This window comes from Dipodomys spectabilis, unplaced genomic scaffold (assembly GCF_019054845.1).
Source record: "Dipodomys spectabilis isolate Male_0828 unplaced genomic scaffold, ASM1905484v1 ptg000203l, whole genome shotgun sequence".
Classification (NCBI taxonomy): domain Eukaryota; kingdom Metazoa; phylum Chordata; class Mammalia; order Rodentia; family Heteromyidae; genus Dipodomys; species Dipodomys spectabilis.
Window position 1 is genome coordinate 727059 of NW_024870880.1, and position 22942 is coordinate 750000.

Here is a 22942-nt window from a genome sequence, read left to right on the forward strand (position 1 = left end):
AGTGACATACTCTTTAATAAGTGGTGAAAGGTTAGACAATATTAGGGAGAATTTAAAAGTGAAAATTGACTTAAAATAACAATTTATTCAAATATTAACTTCAAGCAGGATTTGAAAGTGGCATATAAAACAAAAAGAATTATGTAAATGTGTAAAAAAGGAAGATGTCTTGACAATTTTTGAGATGAAGCATACTTAAATTTGGCATTAAAATTATAGGAAAGGAAAACGATATAGTAGAACTCAAAAAAGTATAAAATTATTTAGTCTGTGAAAGCTCATATGCAAGTAGTGAATAAAAGTTGGGATCAGGGGATTCATGTATATCAACCTAACTACTTGGTAGGGTGTGATGTGAGTACTGTTGTTTGAAGGCAGCTCACAAAATAAAGTTCCTGAGAATTTTATCTCTGATTAATCAGCAAAAAAGCCAGAACTGAGGCTTGACTCAAATGGTAAATTGTTAACAAAATGCAACAAATCTCAGGGGCCCTGAGTTCAATCCCCAGGACCATACCTACATGTAAAAAAGTAATAGTAGTAATACTAATAGTGATGATGCTGATGAGGCTGCTGCTGCTGCTGCTGCTGCTGATGATGATGAAATGTACCCATAGTAAGGATAAAATAATTACAAATCCTGTACCTGAAGAATGCCTTAAATCTAGAGTCTACATGGGAATCTCAAAACCTAATGTTAAAAAAATCAGTTAGAAAACATCAAAATACCTCTTGTGAAAAATAAGCACAAGAAAATCATCATCAGTCATCAAATGAATGCACATTAAAACTAACATGACATCATATAACATGTATGAGAATTACTTCACATAATACAATAATGTCCATACTAAATGCTATCAAGAAACAGAGAAACTGTATGCTGGCAGGAATGTCAAATGGGAAAGCCACTTTTGAAAACATTTTGACAGTTTCCTAGAATATGCAATATGCAGCCACCCACAATATAGCACAGGAATTGAGCTCTTCAGGCTTTGTCTCATGTAAATCAAATGTAACATTCACCCAAAGGCCAAAACACAGAGTTTTATAGAAGCATAACTTCCTCTAGTCAAAGAAATGGAAATCAGTTCAGGGTTTCTTCAGGTGGATGGGAAACAAATTATACTACATTCTATAATGACAGAACCAAAGGCAATGCGTGGGAATACAATACAATATTAAGGCATACAACAACTGGCAATAACCTACCATAGATTTGAAGGCAATCTTCAACGCGTATTTATTGCATGATCTAGAAGTCGGAGCAAAAAAAAAATGTGTTCGTTTCCAGGATGAAACAGGTTTTGGATGGGACAAAGAGAAGTGGAGGGTTTAATTATAGAAGGGAAATATGGGACAGACACATTTTTGGAAAAGAAACGTTTCTGTAAATATGATATATTAATATAGAGTTGATAAAATTATATTGGACTTAATATGTGCACAAAATAATTATAACAACTGAAGTCTGCATAGTGTACTTGTGAAATATTAATGTCCTACTTACTATGTCATACTTATAAATATTCAAAGAAACAGGGAAAATATTCAAGGGATTTCTCTGTGTTCTTATTATAACATCATAAAGAAGCATACTAACCTCAATAGAATTTAAACATACATAGAAAATAGAAGTCAATATTGAATATTTACATTGAAAAATATTCTGAGTCCAAACTTGGAATGAAATGTACCTTGCTAATTAGAAGGCAGAACTTTAGAACACTGACATCCAGGGCGAGTTCTCACAAAAAAAAAAATCGTGAGAAACTACAAAAACAAAGAAAGCTAGATATAGTGTAATTTCCCTCTTATCTCACATTTGTGGAAGCCATAGGAAAGCGATTATTGCTCGAGAGGCTTGGCTAAAAAGTAAGACCTCATCTGAAAAGTAATCTAAAGTGGTCAGAGCCTTAGCAACTTCAAGCACCAGTAGTGCCAAAGGAAAAAAAGAGAAGAAGAAAACAGAAAACTAAAGGAAAGGATAGCAAAGGAAAACTATTTCCTCTTTATTCTTGTAGTTTCATGTCACTGAATACAAGAATTGAGAGTAAATTGTATACGGTTTTAGGATTCAGGCCTCTCTAACATGAAAGCATTTATTTCTATTAATTATTTTATTATTACTATTTGATAAGTTATTATGCCTTCTTAGAGATTGAACACCTGGCTTTGTATATATTAGTCTAGTCCTACAACTGAGCTCTACCCCAGCTATCTTGTATAATTTTGGAAATTGTTTATGAATTCTTCAATAGAGAGCTACTCTACTTTTCATCTTATCATTTCTCTCCCACTTTTTCCTCTATGTATTTTAGTTTTTGTTTTGAAAAGTTTCCTTGATTTTATCTTTTAAACTTAGAAATTTGCTTTGAGATAACAGGGAAATCGGCTATTTTTATGACATCTATTAAAATTATATACAGATATATGCATTTCACATGCATGATTGATTCTTAGAGTTCATTGCAATATGGTCATATGCATGTAGCTATTGAGTCATTGTGATCCTCTCCTTAGAATAGCTCCCTTGTTTTCACCATGTGAATGCTTAGAGTGCTGTTAGTTAATCATGTCCAAGTATAATTATTTGTCTTTTATTACCTACTGGATTAACTTGTAGATTTATGGACATATTCTAGTTATTACAAAGGTGGAAAACAATACAACATATATTTAATTGGATCTGTTTTATTTCACTAAATATCATTTTTTCCAGTCTTTCTTTTTCCTCAGGAATGAGGTAGTGCCCTTCTTTCCAATAAAAGCTCAAAATTCCATCAGTACAACAGAATTGAAGACCCAGAAATGAATCCGCTCCTATAGGCACATAATCTTTGATAAGAGAACCAGATAAACAGGATGGAAGAAAGATAGCCTCTTCAAAAAATTGTGCTGGTAGAATTTGCTGTACACAGAAAACTGAAGTTAGATCCTTATATATCGCCCTGCACCAGAATCGATTGCAAATTGATCAAAGACCTCAATGTAAGTCCAGATACCTTTAAAAATGTTACAGGACGGGTTAGGGGAAACATGAGGGCCCCTTGGCATAGGTTAAAACTTCCAAAGATGACGAAGCACAACAAATCAAAGTAAGTCTGGATAAATGGGATTACATCAAACCAAATCAATCATTTGTCACACTCAAAGGCCATGGAGAAAAAACTGATAGTGTAGCACAGATTTATTAGGAAGCAAACCTACAGATGAGAGCTGCATGAATGCTAAACACTTAATCCCTTTTCTAACTACGTTATGTATAGTGGGTTTACATGAATATAAGAGGTTTCTGTTGGGGATTAGAAAAAAACAACTAATTCTACGACATAGATAGCATGGGAAATGAGTTGCAGCTTGAGAAAGGAGGGATTAAGGCAATGGGGTCTAGTTAAAAGACTTGGCTTGGTGCCAGCTAATAAGGCAAGGGAAGGTGGATAAAGCAGGAGTCGTTATAAACAAAAGCTCTGGTCTGAAGCCTCAAAATAAGGACCCTTGTCTATGTGAACCAAACAGTCTCTAACATGAGGTTTTATTTAAATTAACAAGCACGAGTTTAAATTTTTGCAGAATGGGATGGTGCATATTCACAGGCAATGTCTGCTATGTCAGGTAATCAAATCTACTCTTTCACATGTTACCCAAAAGCCAGGTTTCAACACAAATGAGTACAATGAGATTGTACAAATGAGACTATGATTTGTCTCTCTCATGTATTACAACATTTCTCATGATCTTTTCTACTATTTTGTCTTCATTATTGATGTTAATAGTACTTTTTATTGTTGTCTTCTGTGTATATGCCATTTTTATGGCTTGAACTCAATGTTTAATGGTCTCCATTGTATTTTTTTGCTCATAGGTGATGACACTATTCCTTGAGCCACATTCTCACCTTCTCCTTCTTGTCGGATAATTGGAGATAAATTTTCACATTTTTGTCTGTTTGCACTGACATTGAACTAAAATCTTCAGGTCTTAGCCTCCTGAGTTTCTAGGATTCTACACATGAGCTGCTAACACCAATCTTTGCTTTACTGATATTTTAATTATGTGGTAGAAGAAAGTGAAAGTATATTTGTGTTAAGTGTGCAATTTTCAAATACAAGTTTGAATCAACTTGTTATAATGTAACTGTTATCAATTTTAACAGTTAAATCAATGAATATTACACATTCCCACAGAAATAGAATTGAAAACAAAAGGCATAATTGTTTTCATAAAACAAGTAATGGAACCATGAATTTCTTTCACTTTACAATTCATACTTTATATAATTTTAATTAGCAGACTTCCATGACTAAAAGTTAATATATTTATTGTATACCATAAGAAGCAAAGTGATTATAGTTAAGAATAGATATTTCATCATAGCCAAAAGAGAAAGTTTTGAGCAGTCTCACTAAAGAGAAATGTTACATACAGAAACTATTGGATATAATATAGCTTGATCATTACACAAGATATAAATGAATGGAATTACCACTCCATACTTCATAAATGTGTAAAATTAATTATGAAATAGTTGCCAGTGGTTCATACTTGTAATCCTAGCTACTAAGGATTCAGAGAGCTGAGAATCATGGTTCAAAACCAGCCTAGGCAGGAAAGTCCATGAGACTCATATCCAATGAGCCAATAAAAAACTGGCAGTGGCTCAAGTGGTAGAGCACTAGCTTTGAGCTGAACAGTTGAGAGAAAGCGTCCAGACCCAGATTTCAAACCCCACAACCGCCAAAAATAAAAATAAACAGGTAAAAATATTTTGACATAAATGTTAAAATTTATATTCTAAAACTTTTTAAATCTTCACTAGATATAATAGTTTACACAAATGTAGGGAAGTGTTTTCTGGTCTTATTTGTCATTGAATGAATTGTGTAAATCACACATTTCTCACTCAATTCATATTTATGTTTATATACATATATATCATAAGTATAATTAACTGATAAGTGATAGCCAGTGCTGTTTATGGAATCTCTCTTGACTTTCTAACATTAACCCTTCTACCCTAAAATCTATATGCCCTCCAATCTTTCCAGAGGTTTCATTTACAGTAACGTTACTCATCTCATTGAAGCAGAAAAGTATAAGCCATAATCATTGCTTGGAACAACTGTCACATTTACATGCATTTCACTTAGTTTAAGAACCATGCCAGTAATAGCAAAATGTCTTCTGAGCTATTCAATCTCTTAAGTGATGAAAATCTTTAATTATATACCTATTTTTTTGACTAACATCCTATTCCTTAGGAAGATCTTTTTGTGAACCTCTGTGTTCCTGATTAGAGGCTGGAACAAAGGCAATAATGAAAATAGCCAAGGAAAATATTTGAAAACATTTTAAAAAGCAGTAACAGACACTTTTGTTTTCACTGGTTTCAATGAAAATATACATTAAAGTATCACGTTTTTGTTACCACTTAAACTTCAATTAGCAGTGTAGAAGGGAACAGAAAACTTTGTTTGAAGACAGCTTGACTTTGAACAATTCAAAATAAGCATAATGGATTTATCTTGTTTTTCTGTGTAGTTGCCAAAATAATAGAGAGCAATGCCCAAAGGCAAGAAAACACCTAAGCCAAAGCAATAAACTTTTGCCTATAAAATAATTGTGAGGGTCTGACTCTCAAAACCAGGCTTGCAAAGAGGAAAAGTGTATTTGCTTTAGTGTGAACAATAAAAAATATAAAAATCCTTTATTAATGTTTTACATATCTTGACTAGGATTTCTCTTGTTGGAGAAGAGGAAAGTTATGAAAAAGATCAAAATTGTTTGACTAATCCCAAAGATCATTCTTATTTATTAGCTATAGCAACACAAGTAGACTTGTTTACTCTTAGTATCATTCTTTTTTACATTTAGAAGCATTATTTGTTGCTGGGTTATAAGCTGCAAACCCTTAAGTATTAATAAAGAGTCACTTCCTATGAGAGGAAAGTTGCTGTGTAAACACACCTAAAATATCAAAGACAGAATAGGGGAAACTATTTTCTAGTTATATCGCAATCTGTAGGTGTTTCCCATTGTTCCAAGGGACCCATTTTTGTTATCTTCTTTTTCACCATCTAGTGCTCTTATAACATCCTATATCATTCTGGGATTGTTGTATCTTTACTGGATTCTCTAATTTCTGTTGGAAAGTTAGGAAGGATAAAAAATTGAGTTTCTGTTTCTGTTTTACTTTATTTTTTTAAATTACTTTAGAAACTATAACTCAAAATGACATAAATTATCTTTATAATATTAGGAGAAAGATTTCATTTCCATATTCTTACCTTAGCTTTCTACATAACTGTAGCAATTAGTGATCCCCAAAGGTGAAAATAAAGATAGGGAGCTCCTTATTTAGATATTATATATAATTTCAAGACTTCATTAATGCAAAGCCTTTAGTAGTATGTACATCATACATGTTTACAAAGCCAGTGGCAACTTTTTCTTATTCTCAGAAACTAGGACATGTGGTGTCCCTGTAGTTGCATCAGTAAAAGGCTGTAGTTGACTTGGTTTACTCTATCAAATCTGTCAAATTTCGACAAGTTAAGTGGCTTGTATAATCCATATTTATCATTTTAGTTCTAAAGGACAGAAATCTAAAAGAAGTCTCACTAGATGAAAATCGAGCCACCTACAGAGGTGAAATACTTTTCAGATGATTCTAGTGGAAACGGCATTTACTTCCTGTTCTGCTTTCCAGAAACTTCAGAATCTGGGTTGTTGTCTTTTCCTCTATCTTCTAATGTAGCATCTTTACATATTTCTGAGGGTTTTTACCCTAATCATGTTCCTTTCCCTCTACAGCTGGGACTTTTAAGTACCCATTTGAATATACATCCCCCATCTGATAATTATACAAATTTTTGCTCCTTGGGTAAAGAAAGGTGTTTATTTTACAAACTAGTATTTAGATGGAGAGATAGATAGATAGATATACAGATAGATAAATAGATAGATAGAGAGATAGATAGAGAGATAGAGAGATAGATAGGTAGATAGGTAGATAGATAGATAGATAGATAGATAGATAGATAGATAGATAGATAGATAGATAGATAGATAGATAGATAGATAGATAGATAGATAGATAGATAGATAGATAGATAGATAGATTGATAGATAGATAGATAGATAGATAGATAGATAGATAGATAGATAGATAGATAGATAGATAGATAGATAGATAGATAGATAGATAGATAGATAGATAGATAGATAGATAGATAATGTATAACATGCAAATCTACATTTGAGGAATTAGATATTTGGGGATGATATTTTGGGAAGGTATTTCACTGCCTACCACAATAAGTGTGTAGCATTCCTTCTACTGTAAACTGTTATCCTTTCATTAAATTTGAACAACATATTTCTTCTATGAAATATAACTTAAAAACTTTATTCCCAGAAAGCAATTAATCTAAATCCCAGAGAGCAGCTCCTGAAGCAGTGCTGGCACTCGCACTTTTTATACATTCTGTTTAAATTCTTCTCTTTTCAAGAGCTTTTGACTGATATTATTTTGGAATTATGGTTAATATTAACTTGACAGCTATTTTTAAAGACTATACCACCCAAAACTGGTTCTCTTTTTCTAATTTTTTGTGTCATCTATTTCTGAAACACAGTAATTTGAATTACATGAACTGCATATTGAAATTGAATCAGTGTGGAGAGGAAAAGAAGAAAAAAGTTGTCTCTGTGTGTATGTCACATTAAAACTGTATCTAACAGCTATTTATACTAAAATCATTTATTTTTCATTATGTATAGATTCTGATAAGATTTAGCCTCTCAACTCACAAAATGTTAAAGCAGTCTTATTTTTTTGCCTGCCAAAAGCAAACAACAAATTACTATTTATTTAAAAATTATTTTAAAAAATTTTTAAAAATTACTATTTATTTAAAAAAATTATTTTAAAAAATTAGCCAAGGCAAATGGTTTATTAGGTATTTAGAGTCCTGGTCCCACACTACGGTGGAAGCCAGACAAGGAAAACATCATATATTTATTCTTCTTTGAGCCACTCTGATTTACTTCACCTATTTCTGAAAGAATGAAATTCTGGCTTTGAAGTCTTTTGCTTGATATCTACAATGTGTCATTCTTACTTCATTAATAGGAGAATTTGGAGAAAGGATGAGAATTCTCAGTAGAAAAAGGAGAAGAGGAAATGAAAAGGAGAAATCTAGACATTTTGTTCTTCCTCATCTCAATGACAAGGTCTGGATAATGATTGTGGATATTAGATACAATGGTCTATAGTGATTAAACACATATATAGAAAAAGATAACCTCACAAGTGATCACATGGAGAATGCTTATTTATAAAATAATGAATAGCATCAAACAGGAAATGTTATCTATTTGTTTAGTTCTTGTTTAATGTTTGTTAAATTCTGGTGTGCTATAGTCAACTATCATAAACATATACAAGAATGGTAAGAAACTAACATCTTAATATCATTCTAATATTATCTTAGTTCTGCCTGTTTTTTTAAATATATATATATATATATATATGTATGTATATGTGTGTGTGTGTGTGTGTGTGTGTGTGTGTGTGTGTGTGTGTGTGTGTGTGTCTGTATTTGAGTTTTGTCTCTATTTCACATGCTATATTCTTCCAGTATATAAATTGAAAGAAGACTCCCTCTAGAAATATGCTATTTTTATGGCTAAGGGAAAACAAGTCAGCTGCTAGACACAGACAATGGGCTAGAAATCTTCCCCTAGAAATACCCTTTGACCACTTCTGGTTCATTTTTGTAAGCTGAAGTAAGTCACATGTTGACATTGCAGAGTAGAGGTAAATCTCACCTACAGGAAGCTGATGCAGGACAGGGAAACATGCCAAGAAATACAATACTTGAGAAAAGAGGAAAAAGAAGAGAACGATAATATAACCAATCATACTTGTCATCACATGTCTCTGCAGGAAGGAAGCTATTATGTACCTTTGTTTCTAAAAATACTAAGAACTTCAAATCATGATTTTATGCTTGTATGTTACAGGAATTAGAGAACATTTTGATACTAAAACAGCATAAAATCTCAAAGAAAGCTGGATTAATCATTTCAATACTACATTTTGTTCTGCTAAGAGAAGAAATTATTTTATAGACAATACTTTCTACTTTCTTCCTAGTATCTTTTTTTCCAGAAATGGATTTTGTTAACAAGTGACTATGAACAAGAATAAATTCCTTAATTTATCTGCTTCTTGTGCAGATAGCAGAGTCAATTAGATGTGTGTGGGAGTTCATCGGTAGCACTTTTTAAAAATGTAAAAAATGAGGACAGGGAGCAAATATACATATTTTTCCACCATCACCTTCCACATCCTCCTTCTTCCTTCCTAGGAAACACAACCAATCAATAAAAAGTCTTAGACATTCAGCTCTTGACCTTGAAAGTGGAAGCAGAATGTTATCGATGTCAGAGATGACTGTTAATGGTGCTTTACATAATAATGTCACATGTAACAGCCCTATGAGTCCTGCAGGTCTTAACACTGTATTTCATTAGTGATGTGATAGGAATGTCAGCAATACTGAACTTAGTATTGTTTTCCACTTCTTTTCTATGACCTGGCCAAAATTATAATACATAGTAATGAAATGAAAAAGTAATACCATCTTAAGAAAGTCATTTAGGGCTCTGGGAATGTGGCTTTATATTACAGTTATTTCCTAGCATGCATGAAACCCTGTAATCCATTGCTTAGTACCAAATACACAGAAAAAGAAACTCGAGAAGTGGTACTGTGGCTGAAGTGGAAGAGTGCTAGCCTTGAGGGAAAAAAAACTCTCAAGAATAGTTCCCTGGCCCTGAGTTCGAGCTCCAGGACTGGCAAAAAATCATTTAGTTAGTAAATACAAAATAACCATACATGGAATATGTAATTGCTCTTTCCATACTGATATCTGACAATAGTCCATAATTCATATACTTTACCTATATCAGAAAACTGTATTGAACAAAAAAAGTTTTGTTAATAGGTCACGGCAAGTAATGACAGGAATGTGTTTAGATACCAGGTTTTAGATATCAGGTGAAGATTAATCCTGGAAATTCAAAATTCCAGGCTTTTGAGTGTTCAATGCTAATCACAATGAGAAGGGTAGTCTAAGTGAGATTTTGGAAATCTTTTTGTCAGGCATAGCACCAAAAAGGCAGAAGCTAATGAATAGTTTTGACAGAATAGAAGGAATAACTCCAGATGGAAGGAATAAATGATAATAATAACTAAGTTATACCAAAAACAGTTCTAGGGAAACATTTTTGGTTATTGAAGAACTAGTTATCAAATAGGCTTATTCCTCATTGCCTTTGGCATTCTAAATTTCTTTAGCTAGTTCCTAATTCCTGTGAGATAAGTTTTATTTCCTTCTTTCATACCTGATCTCCTTTCCTTTCTAAACATCTCAGTCTCTATTTAACTATGAACAATTTCTGCTGCTAAGTCAGCATACGCAGACAGCAGAGGATGCTAATGTAAGAGTTCCATACCTCATGAGTCATTAATGTAACAACATGGAAAAGGAGGACATATTTATTGCTAACTCAATTTTTCTGAAAAGCGAAAATGTCATCATTTGATTCAAATTTCCATTCTCTGTCTACATAGTGTCATTACCTGCACATAAATGCAAATATGAGCTGGGTGCTGGTGGCTCATACCTGTAATCCTAGCTACTCAGGAGGTTGAGACCAGAGAATTGTGGTTCAAAGCCAGCCTGGTCAGGAAAGTCCACGATACACTTAACTTCCGTTAACCACCAGAAACCTGGAAGTGGTGCTGTACCTAAAGTGGTAGCGTGCACAACCGGAGCTGAAGAGCTTAGGGACAGCACCCAGGATCAGAGTTCAAGCCCTATGGCCAACAAAAAAATGCAAATATGACTTTAAGTTTCCCCAAAAGGAACTATGAAGTCAATAGTTATCTTCCCAATCAGAAAAAATTCCAAAGTGATCCAGTGCACCTACTTTTGCTGAGTAATTTAAGTTATGGCTTCTTTGCTGGACATATTCTCTTCTTTTAAAAATTGTCAAATATTAGTTTTATAGTAAACTGCATCTAGTATTTCTTGGTTCAAAACAGAAATCTTGATACAGTTGATGTCACTTGGCTTTCTTACTATCTCAGTTCAAAGCCAACCCATGCAGGAGAGTCTGTCAAATTCTTATCTGTATTTAAACACCAAAAAACCAGAAGTGGAGTTTTGGCTCAAGCAGTAGAGTACTAGATTTGGGGTCAAAACACCAAAAAAACCGGAAGTGCAGTTTTGGCTCAAGCAGTAGAGTACTAGATTTGGGGGCAGTTGGACATGGAAGACAATTGTTCAGAGACAGGGTCCAGCCTCTGACTTCAAGCCCCAGAACCAGCACCAACAAAACAAACAAACAAGCACAAAACCCCACATATTACTTTGGGACCATCATTAAAGCACTGGTTTGAGAAGAGGCTCCTTTTGCTGATCATACTCAGTGTATTCTGCTTTTTTAGAAACCTTATTGTTATGGAGAACTCAGGACCAGACAAAAGGAATTGATAACTGACTCACAATAAGAAAATCATCTCAGGAGTGAAATATCCTTCTATAAGACACTTTAAAACTTACGTGTCTTTGTTTCTTTGCAGTAGAACACTTTTCAAACAAAGTTATTTTTTTCCTATGCTGGCCTTTAAATGGCATATTGTTTCCTTTTGTAATACTCTCAACTACAAGTTTACAGACAAGTTTTATGAGTAAAAAACAGACTCGAATAAGCCCAGTACAGAGTTTCCTTCAAGCCTTGTATTCTTTTCTTAACTTGAACTTTGTCATTTCTCTATGTTCAATTCCTCTCTTGGGATCAGTTTCCACTTGCAGTAACAGTTCCTTCCACTTATATTCAGTAAATATCTATTGTGCTGATCCAGGTAAAATGAATGTTTTCTGGCTTCATTGAAATAGCACAAAGACATCGTTGGACATGAGGTAACACGTGGAATTTAAGTGGCTTATAAAAACATTATCAATGTACATATGGCAATATAAGATGACGTTAAGTGAAATGAACCCCAAGATAGGGACACATCTTGTTGTTCCTTTCTTGCTATTGTTTTTAATATATCTAAAATGTACTATGTGATTTTTTTGGTTTCTCTTCTATGTTCTTCCCCCACATATATCCCATTTTCACTTGATATGATTTCGGTGCTTGCATCTTGCATATACATTTTTCTAATGTGAGGAGGGGAAGGGAAATAACAAAATGCTGAAACAAGGATAGAATATGACACACTGTAACAATGAGATGAATAAGACACTATGTAGAAAATGAACTTTACAACCTTGTGAGGGAAGGGGGAATTGTGGAGATGGGGAGGGAAGGGATGGCAGGGGAAAATAAAGGAGGAAGTAACAATGCTCGATTGATTGGAAATGTACTCATTACCTTACTTAAGTAACTCTAACACTCTGTACATTATTTTCACAATAAGAACCATGAAAAAAACATTATACAGGAGTACATTAAGTACAAATTTCATAAGTTCTCTGTAAATTAAGGCTAATTTTAACTGGTAAGAAGTTTCACAGAAACTTTGTGTGTGTGTGTGTGTGTGTGTGTGTGTGTGTGTGTGTGTGTGTGTGTGTGTGTTGTGCAGTATTTCCCAAGTGTAGATAAGTTAACAGTAGAAGAAACTATAGGAATAATAGGAGAAAAAAGTTCTGTGTTTAAGTATAATTGTTCAATATACTATAGAAGACTCTGCAAATAAGACAACTTTGAAACAATAAAGCCAAGGCCAGTATATAGATCTATGGGAGTGATATAGAGAAAGCATTACTACCAAGTGGAACATGAAGGATGAGGCCACTCTCTTTCTTCTAATACATCTAAATTATGGTAACTAGTCACGCAAATTTGTAAAAAGTAGAATGGAAGAATAATTCTGGTTCCAAAGCAAGTCAGATATGAGAGCATGGACTTAACTGTAAAAAAAGGCCATGTTGAGACCGCAGTAATTATACTAGCAATAACCTGGTGGCTCACATCACATTTCTTTTTCTTTCTTTTTTTAATCTTTCTTTATTTTTATGGTTGTGGGGCTTGATCTCTGGGCCTTTTCGATGTCCCACCGTTCTTCAGTTCATGGCTAGCACTCTACCACTTGAGCCAAAGATCCACTTCCAGTTTTCTGCTGGTTAATTGTAGATAAGTGCTTCAGAAACTTTCCTACTTGTGCTGGATTTGAACTACAATCCTCAGATCTCAGCCTCCTGAGTAGCTAGGATTATAGGACTGAGCCAGTGGAACCCGGCTTAAGATTACATTTCTAACAGTGTACACTAAGTATATGAAATGTGTATGTTCATCTAGCTTTATATGAATTTTTGAGTTGAAAATCTGTGCTACAGCTTAGACTTTACACTCACAAAAATGCTTGTAGTTTAAAAGTTGATATTCCTGGAAAGATAAAACCTAAGAATGTAAAGGAGTCTGGGAAGTTCAATTTGCATCCATCTTGGGCAGAACAGCCTTTGCGACACTACCTATAATTAACCAGCCAAAAGCTGCATTGGAAAAATGGTTCAAGTGATGGAATACTAGTTTTGAGCAAGATTACTGAATAAGAGCTTGATGTTTTAGCATACATTCACACAAGTACGCACATAGACACAGAGGCATTTATATGTGCAAACACACATATGACACAATTCTCAGAATGTGTAGAAAAGTTAGAAAATATGTTCTGAGACTAGAATCAAGTGATACATTTTAATATTAGAAAGTCCTCAGGTGAACTTTCTTCAAAAAAGTTTGAGACTATTACATAGGTAGGGACTAGAGATAGTAAGAGAGTCAAGTAATTATGATTAAAAGGATCGGATCCATGGAGGAATGAATCAGAGATCCCAGCAGGTGCATCTGAAAATGATCATATCCTGTGTCAAATGTTAGAAGATCTTCGAAAAAAGTACATAAACACTCTGAGCAGTCAGTCTAGTGGATAATATCATTGGAGAAGTTCAGATTTGCTAGTCTGTGTCTAGATTAAATAAACCAACAAACCATGGCAGGGCAATGTGATACAAGCCTGGAATTCTAGCCCTCAGATTAAAACAGGAGATTAAAGAGTGGAATTACATAGTAATACCTTCCATGGACCAGGCAGTATAATTTTGTCTAATAAAACAAACCAAACAAGAAAGGAATACACAGTTGCAAGTTTGGGCTAATTTTGTCATAATGTTTTGAGAAGTAAAGTTTCTATTGAAATGCAACTTACACATAATCCTAAATTGTGTTTTAAATGCTCTCTTCATTACAGAACATTCCTAGATGCAAAATAGCTCATGATTTCTAACCAAAAATTTGAAAAAGCTAGCATCATTCTGTTGGATTCCGAAGAAATGATGAAGGATTACAAAAGCTTAAGCATGGAGAAATTGCAAAGTTCATTTAATGTAGGACTTTGTAAACCTGGCTAAATAAGAAATTAGATTTGAAACAAATATTTTTTTGTAATTTCATACTCTATAGGATGCTACAAAATTGTATTCAAGTAGGTTTAATTTAGAAATGCACAAATGATTCTGGAATTCTATTTGCCTAGAATATTCTTTCAAGTGAGGTATACTTAGAACTTAGTTAATAGATAATTACAACAGTTCATGTATGACATGAATAATCTAGAGAGAGTTGCCAACAAATGAATGCTATTAATTTATGAATTTAGAAAAAGTGCAATTTTTGGGACTTTGGTGTAACATGGTATGAAGAGAGTAATTGTGTGAAATCATTTTTTCTTCTACCTATACATAACACAGGAAGAAATTTCCTAAATTGCATACATTTATATACAATGAGAAAAAAAGCTATGTTTGAGGTTTGTTTTTATTTTGTTTTTGTTCTTTAATTTCTCCTAAGGCTTAACCTCTGGCCTGAGTACTGTCCCTGAGCCTGTTTTTGCTCAAGGCTACTGCTCTACCACTTGAACCTCAGTGCCACTGTGTCTGGCTTTTCCTGAACAGTTTATGGGAGATAAGAATCTAAGGAAACTTCCTGCCTAGGTGGGCTTTGAACCATAATCTTCAGATCTTAATATTCAGATATTCAGATCTCCTGAATATCTATGATAGAGAAAATAATAATAATAATATAATAAAATAAGTATAACAATAAATAATATTTGCAAGTGTTCTTATCTCAAGAATAACACTGGGGGGGGGGATGATGCAGCAAATTTTATTGTAGTGTTCTTTGCACAATTGGGAGGGCATCACAACAGAAGTGTAGTATTTTTTCAAAATAGTGTTAAGGAAGTCATGATGTGAATTTAGGCAATTTTAAGGTGCACTTTACAAGTTGAAAACTGTTGTGCTAGGATGACTTTATGGCATAAAAACTTGGGATTAATTGTCATAGAAATAATAGCTTGCTCTGATGAACAAATGTATACTCTTCAGGAATTAATTATTATAAATAGTTCATAGGTTTATTTTCTACCAGAATGTGGCTATTTTTTGTTGAATTTTAAATATGCAACATCCCATTGGAAACTGCATCTATTGCAGAATTAAATAAAAGGCAAACACATACTATTTGAAATGTCTCTGGTATGGCATGTTCAGAATTTGAAAATGAATATTTAGTAGTCATAGGAATTTTGAAGAACACATATATTCTCTCCTCTTAACAATTACTGACTTTTGAAAGTTAGTAATTTCTATAGACTAGAACTGTTTTCTGTTTTAGTATGAGACATTACTAAAATAATGTTTTTTCAAAATAATGGCAAGTATATTCTGAAAATATTGTATAGTTCGATAACATTCAAGTTGATGACCCTCTGATAAAGAAAGAGGTAATTGATTAATATTTACTATACTATACAGTGAAATTATATATTATGTAGCTTATATTTTAATTAAATTTTATTGTCAAGGGGTATATAGAAGGGGTTGCAGTAATTGTTAGGTAGTGAATACATAACATGAACTTTTTACCCACTCTCTCATTTTTTTCACTGTTTTCTTTCACCCCAATTCCCCTCACAAGTTGTAAGGTAAATTTTCAACATTTTGTTTTGTGAGTATTGCTATTGCATTGGTTTGCCATTTGTCCTTTGTCTCGCCATTTTGTTGTTCCTCTTCCCTTGCCAAATTAAGATAAATGTATATACAATGACACATGATACTGAAAACAAATACAATAGGGAACAAGCCATAAGAGAAAACACAAAAGAAAAAAGATATCACATAGTACATTAAAAACAACAACCACAAAGAAAAACCTCTGTTTCCATATGTAGGAGCTCATTTTGCTCAGCATCAACTTACACATAGCTATTGAACCATATTGTGCTCATCTGCTAGGACAATCCTAGATATTTCCTACTTATTACAAATGAGGGAAACCATGGAATCTATTTCTTTGTGTCTTGTGAATTTACTTAGTAGGATTTTTCCAAGTCTTTCCATTTCCTTATGAATTAGAAGCAAATAATTCCACTGGGTATATATATATATATATATATATATATATACCACATTTTGTCCATTCGTTCATCTACTGAGTGGCACATTGGTTTAAAACATGATTGCATGTAAGTATCACGTAGGGCCATTCAAAAATGACAGATGCCACTTCCCCAGACATTGTGAAATTATGATTTCTATGTAAGATAGGATTTCTTGGTGGTAGAAGTGTTGAGATATGTGGATCAGTCTAATGTATATCTTGCACTGAATCAGGCAGGAAGATATCCAATATCATATAGGATAAAAATGGTAGTGACAAAATATTCCCTTGAGAAAGATATAAGAGTTTGTCAGAAGTATGAAGTAGTTCAGATAATTTTGAAGGATTTAGAAATGCAAGCGCAAATATGTCTTTTTAAATAAAAATTATGTAAGTAAGGGGCAAAAGAAGCGGAAGAGAAGAAATAACTGACAGCAGATCATTGTCCCAAGTATAAAAGGACATAATCTATAACTTCCAAGTTAAAAAGAGACCAATATACGTCCCACTTAATTTAGGTACTTGCAAAATGTTTACTTGTTTTTTTTCCTAGGTTAATGCTCCAAAATAAATGAAGACGTACTTCAACCTGAACACTAACTCTGATTAGCCCTCTTTTGCTCACTTTGCACTTTGAAAATAATCCCTAAATTGATTATGTTGTGGCTGATTAGAGTCAGACCAAAGGGCTTCTACTTGTACAATTATCCCAGAATCGTTTAAAGCAGTTTCCCCTGAAGATATCCAATTACATTGTCTGAAGCTGTACTTTGAACACACCCTCACACTTGAGCACATAATTTCAAATTACTCTTCAGCATTTCCTTGGCACATTCTACTTTGTGCCTCTGTCTTTTTGCACATTCCTTTTGACTTCATAGTTGCTCTATTTCCATTTCATCTGTAAATACTGCTAAGAACATTGTTCAACTATCACTTCTTGTTTGCACATGTCCAGTCTATGTATGAATGTACTTTGTCCATGTTAAGCAATAGGGTAGTACTCACTCTCTGAGGAGAAAAGTTCCACAAGATAACCCTATGCCCACATTAGAGGGTGTAGAATTTGAAGCATTTTGAGACAAACAGTGATATTAGAATTGAAAGGCTCCTTAGGGACATTTTTTTGGTGCTCATTAGTTTACCCAGGAGAAATATAAATATCCACAAAATCTGTAGCTAATTAGTGAGTATCCGAATTAACACTAGATCTTAGACGTTGTGTTAAAACAAGTCACCATTGTATTGTTGTTAAATCAGAATCCTTCCCTACTTGCAAATAGGTATAAGAAAATGAAAGAAAGGCATTAAAGCAAAATATCTTATCTCTTTAGGCATTTAATCCTAGAGGTGAGGGTAATGTCTGAACTCTTCCATTCAATAAAAGCTTGAAGTTTATGAGTACTTCCTACATACAAGAATTTGTGGCAGGTTGATGGACAGGGTTATTTCAGCCTGGAGATATCCCTAACAAGAATTAGAACTAAATAGAGTATATGGCAGTTGTGATGCGTCAATGGCTATTGAGGCATTTTCTATTCTAAAGAGGAATCAATTCTAGGAGTCTTCAGTCACATCAGTAAAGCTGTATGTTCAAACTAATACTTGGTGATACTTTTCCTACATTTATAATGAATAGGCTAATAAAATATCCAGACATATCTAAAGATATTTCAATAAAATCCCAAACTGTTGTGGATACATGGGTCACTCATTAGAACTCTAGGACAAATTAGGCTTGTGTCTGCTGTAGTTCAATCTCTAATCTGCTGGCTAAACAAAGTTCAAAAATATTCACAGAATAGCCCTAAGTAAAGTTCATGAGAGTTATATTTGTATAATTTTGCTAAGGTCAGGATAAAAGCATATGTTCCCAGCATTTAAAATCAACAGGATCTGTTGAATTCATTGATCCAGAATTTTATGGCTTCGAATTCATACCTCAAAATTTTATCAATATGACTTTCACCAAAACACTGTTCTTATTAAATTTGTCTATGTCCTTTTACTTTTCAAATCCAAATAGCATATTTCCTTCAATATCTTCCTGAAAATTCTTTCCTTCCTTTACTTCAGAAAATCTGTGTTTATTACATTTTTGGTTCCTTGTTTTTCTCTTTCTTCCAATCTTGTCCACTCTGGTGCTCACATTGCTCACACTTGTGTGAGAACTTTACTTTTCCTCTTCCCTTCAATAATACCACCCCAATTTTATTATAATTTTTCATATTCATGGTAGTGTATATTTTGATGATGTCTAAACAGACCTATTTTTGCATCTGTTTAATATGAACTTCAGAACAATCAGAGAGTTTTATGCCCTAAATCCATCATTTCAACCTGTTGTCCTTATTACTAAGAATATCACTAACACAGTTGCCAGCCAGACCAGTGGAAGCACCTGAGATTTCTTCTTACCTTCTACTCCCTCCCATTAAATAAGATGAATGATCAAGATTTTCTTAGGTTCTGTCACTAATATGATTTCTATGTACTCCTTTTTATGCCCCTGACACCAGCCTGTTTCATTTACTCATCACTGTCACCTAGTCCTAAAACAACCATTTCCAAAGTATGCTTTTTCCCCATAGTTTTTTCATATTGGTCCTCTACATCACCAAATTATCTCTTTGTAAGCACACAGAGTGAAGACCTCAGACAAAAATTCTGCTATCATTCTTACTCACTACATTGACTGTTAGCCTTACATTTCTCATCTGTAAATGGATGTAATCTACCAGAAAAAATGAAGAATATATTTGTTGACTTCTAGAGCAAGAAAAGAGAAAGAGTCAAATTTAGGTTGTTGGTATAAAGTCACAAATTGTTTCATGCAGAAATAAAAATACATTTTACCTCCCTGCTCTAAGGCCTAAAATCTTTTAAGGTAACTACAGATATGTAAGTAGTATTACGTAAATTATGACATGTGCTCCTATTTCACCCTGTAATGTTTTCAGAGTGTCTGCTTTGACTTCGAGGTCTTTGATCCATTTGGAGTTGATTCTGGTGCAGGGGGATATATAAGGATCTAGCTTTAGTTTTCTACAAGAAGTTAACCAATTTTGCCAGCACCATTTACTGAAGAGCCTCTCTTTCTTCCATTCTATTGTTTTAGCTCCCTTATCGAAGATTAGATGGCTATAGGTCTGTAGGTTGATTTCTGGGTTTTCAATTCTATTCCATTGTACCTGAAGTCTGTTCTTATGCCAAACCAAGCTGTTTCGATTACTATGGCTTTATAGTAGAGTTTGAAATTTGGTATTGATATTCCTCCAGCACTGTTCTTTCCGTTGAGGAGCGTTTTTGCTATTCAGGGTCTTTTATTGTTCCATATGAATTTTTGGATTGACTCTTCTATTTCCTTGAAGAATGAGGTTGGAATTTTGGTGGGTATCGCGTTGAATTTGTAGACAGCATTAGGAAGTATTGTCATTTTCACGATGTTAATATTTCCAATCCAGGAGCATGGTAGGTTTTGCCATTTTCAACGATCTGTTTTGATTTCCTTCTTCAAGATTTTAATGTTTTCATCATAGAGGTCCTTCACTTCTTTGGTTAAGTTAATTCCTAGGTATTTTATTTTTTGTGGGCTATTACAAATGGAGTTGCTTTCCTAATTTGAGCCACACTTTTCTCATTGTTGGCATACAGAAAAGCCATTGATTTTGGGGAGTTAATATTATACCCTGCTACTTTGCCAAAGTTTGAATCAGGTTGAGCAATTTGGGAGTGGAGGCTATGGGATTCTTTAAATACAAGATCATGTCATCTGCAAAGAGGGAGAGTTTTATTTCTTCTTTCCCTATTTGGATCCCCTTTATGTCTGCATCTTGTCTTATTGCTGTAGCTAGGCATTCTAATACTAGATTGAAGAGAAGTGGAGAGAGTGGACATCCTTGTCATGTTCCTGAGTTAAGAGGAAACGGCTTTAATTTTTCACCATTAAGTATAATGCTGGCTGTAAGTTTGTCATATACAGCCTTTATTGTATTGAGGAATGTTCCATGGATTCCTAATTTTTCCAAAACCTTCATCATAAAGAGGTGTTGGATCTTGTCGAATGCTTTTTCTGCATCTATTGGAATAACCATGTGGTTCTTATTCTTGCTCCTGTTGATGTGATGAATAATATTAATTGATTTGCGTATATTGAAGCAGCTTTGCATCCCTGAAATGAATCCTGTTTGATCGTGTTGTATGATTTTTTGGATGAATTGTTGAAGTCATTGGCCAAAATTTTGTTGAGAAGTTTTGCATCAATGCTCATCAAAGAAATGGGTTTATAGTTCTCTTTCTTTGATGAGTCCCTGCCTCGTTTGGGATGAGGGTTATGATTGCTTCATAGAATGTGTTCGGTAGTGAACTTTCTGTTTCAATTAATTGAAGATTTGGAGGAGTATTGGTGTGAGCTCTGCTATGAAGGACTTGTAGAATTCTGCTGTAAAACCATCTAGTTTGGGGAGGGGAAGGGAAACAACAGAATTCTGAAAAAGAGATTCATGATGACCAATTGTAACAATGATATGAACAAGACACTATGTAGAAAACAAACTTTACAACTTGGGGAGTGGAGCGGGAATTTAGTAGATGGAGAAGGAACGGATACCACAGCAAAAACAAAAGAGGATGTAAAAATAGGAAATATAATCATTACCTTACTTATGTAACTCTAACCCCTCTGTACACTATTTTTACTATAAAAGAAGAAACCATTATCCAGGAGTACATTAAGTTCAAATTTCATAATTGCTGTTAAATTAAATTTAACTGGGAGAAGATTCTCAGAAAAGTTTATTTGTGTGTGTGTGTGTGTTTTTCATTATTTCCCAAGTGTACACAAGTTAACAGTAGAAGAAACAATAGGAATAATAAGAGAAAGAAAAGTTCTGTGTTTAAGTATAATGGTTTAATATACTATAGAAGATTCTGCAAATAAGACAACATTGAACCAATAAAGCCAAGGCCATTATGTAGATCTATGGGAGTGACATAGAGAAATAATTAATACTAAGAGGAACATGAATGATGAGGCCACTGTCTTTCAACTTCTATCTCTAAATCATTGTTGCTAATCACACAAATTTGGAAAATGTACAATGGAAGAATAATTCTGGTTCCAAAGCAACTTAGATATAAGAGCATGGACTTAACTGGAAAAAAAGTCCATGGTGAGAAAGTGAGAATTATACTAGCAAAGAACTGGTGGCAAAGATCTCATTTCTTTTTCTTTCTTTTATCTTTTATCTTTTTTTTTTTGAAGGTTGTGGCAGAGTTTGAACTCGGTCTGGGCAATATGTGTTCTACCTCTTGGGCCACAGTGCCACTTCCAGTTTTCTGGTGGTTAATTGGAGATAAGTGCCTCAGAACCTTTCTTTACTACTCGTAATGGATTTGAACCGCAACCCTCAGATCTCAGCCTCCTGAGTAGCTAGAATTATAGGCATGAGCTCAAGTGATGGAATACTAGTCGTGAGCAAGATTTCTGAAAAAGGTTGCTGAGGCTTTTGCATACACACATACAAACATACATATACACACAGAGGCACATACATGTACAAACCCACCTTCACAAATGAAACAACTCTCAGTATGTGGAGAAATGTTAGAAAACAATTGAAAATGTATCCTGAGTAAGACTAGATCAAGTGATAATTTTTAATATTAGAAAATCCTCAAGTGAAATTTCTTCAAAGAAGTTTGAGAATATTACATACCTAGGGACAAGAGATAATAAGAAAGTCAATTAATCATTATTAAAGGGATTGGATCCATGGAAGAATGAATCAGAGACCCCTGCAGGTGCATTTTAAAATGTTCATATCCTGTGTCAAATGATAGAACATCTTTGAAAATAGTACATAAACAGTTTGAGCAGTCAGTCTAATGGATAAGATCATAGGAGACGTTCATAATTGCTAGTCTGTATCTATATTAAATAAACCACCAAACTATGGCAGGGCAATTTGATACAAGCCTGGAATTCTAGCACTCAGACTAAGACAGGAGATTAGAGAGTGGGATTACATAGTGATACCTTCCCTGGGCCAGGTAGTATAATTTTGTCTCAATGAAACAAGCCAAACAAAAAGAAAGGAATACACAGTTGGAGGTTTGGGCTAATTTTTTCATTATGTTTTGAGAAGGCAAGTTTCTTATTGAAATGCAACTCATTTATAATCCTCAGTTGTGTTTTAAATGTTCTCTTCATTACACAAGATTCTTAGATGCAAAATGGCTCATGATTCCCAATCAAAAATTTGAAAAAATAAGCATCATTCTGTTGGATTTCAAAGAAATAATGAAAGATTACAAAATTTTAAGTCTGGAAAAATACAAAGTTCATCTAATGTAGGACTTTATAGACCTTGCTAAATTTGAATTTAGATTGAAAATAAATATTTTGGTTTTGTTT